At 35.2% G+C, this 1355-nt stretch overlaps 1 protein-coding gene and 1 pseudogene across 1 annotated transcript in view; one reads left to right on the top strand and one right to left on the bottom strand.

Annotated features, from left to right (window-relative positions):
* The window catches only part of LOC102864547 (coiled-coil domain-containing protein 39-like), a 123383-nt gene that overhangs the window by 86450 nt on the left and 35578 nt on the right, over positions 1–1355 (top strand). The gene's annotated exons all lie outside the window — the stretch shown is intronic.
* Positions 267–1355, bottom strand: part of LOC102860869 — a 2431-nt pseudogene continuing 1342 nt past the window's right edge.

The following is a 1355-nucleotide window of genomic DNA, read 5'->3' as shown; positions in this document are numbered from 1 at the left end:
ATTGGCACAGGACAGAGCGGAGTTTAGGGCTGTTGTACATAGGGTCGCTATGAGTCGCAAGCGACTCGACGGCACATAACAACAACATCCTCTCCTGGTTGTAGGGTTTTTGTTATGCTGGGAAATCTGTTCCTGTTGTTGATTAGAGCTTCTAGAGTTACTTGTAGTTTTTCCTGTGATGAATTTTATAGTCTTTGGTTTTATTCGTAGGTCCCTGATCCACCTTGACTTGGTTTTTGTGTCTGGTATGGGGTGTGAGTCTTGCTTCAGTTTTCTGCAGATGGTTTTCCAATTTTGCCAGCGCCATTTATCAGAGACTGGAGCTCTGTCCTACTAATAAGATGCACTGGAATTGGTATCTGTATTGGAAATGCATTGAATTAATAGATTGCTTCTGGACAAATTATAATTTTCATGATCTTGAGTTTTCCTATCCATGAACAATTTATATTCCTCCATTTCTCTAGGTCTCTGTTTCTTGCAGCAATGTTTTGTAATTTCATTTGTACAGGTCTTTTGTGTTAAATTTGTTCCTAAGTATTTCATTTTGTGGTTAACTATTGTAACTGATATTGTTTTTCTTAGCTTGTTTTCTATATTCTCTTTGTTACTGTCGAGAAACCAATTGATTTTTGTATGTTGATCTCAAGGAGAATGCCTTCAATCTCCCTCTAGTGAAAATGATATTGGCTCTTGGTTTTGCATATATACTTTTTTACTATGTTGAGGAAATTCCCTTCTATTCCTATTTTGTTGAGTGTTTTAATCAAAAAGGACAGTTTGATTTTGTCAAAGGCCTTTTCTGTAACAATTGATAGGGTAATGTGATTCTTGTTCTTTGCTTTGTTAATGTGATGAACTACATTAATTGTGTTTCTTGTGTGTATGTGTATGTGTATGTGACATCTTTTTTAAATTGAGATTTTTAAAAATTATTATTATTATTTCGAGAACATCTACAGAGATTTTGGAATTCCATTCATTCATTGTTGTACTTTTCTCCCCGCCCACCCCACCCCCTCCCCTGTTCGCTCCTCTCCTTAAATTGAGATTTTAATGAAAGTTTATAAAAACTTGGATTTCCATTCATTCATTGTTGCACATTTTCTTCCCAGTCCACCCCCTGCCCCACCCAGTTCACTGTTCTCTTTTAAAAAAATTCTTTGATTGTTGTACCATCTGCTTCCCCCACCACAAGTTCCCTTTACTATGCAGCTCTTATTTTGAACTGTTGTTATGCAAATGACATTTTATTTTATTTTTTATACTGTTTTATTTGCAAGCTTTGTAGAGTTTGTGAAAATTGTGTTTCTTATGTTGAATCATTTTTACGTGTCTGTTATGATGATTTTATA

The sequence above is a fragment of the Elephantulus edwardii genome, unplaced genomic scaffold, assembly GCF_000299155.1.
Source record: "Elephantulus edwardii isolate Elephantulus edwardi_28Jun2011 unplaced genomic scaffold, EleEdw1.0 scaffold00031, whole genome shotgun sequence".
Lineage (NCBI taxonomy): Eukaryota > Metazoa > Chordata > Mammalia > Macroscelidea > Macroscelididae > Elephantulus > Elephantulus edwardii.
The sequence above is the reverse complement of the archived record's forward strand: the minus strand, read 5'-3'. Positions and strand labels throughout refer to the sequence as shown.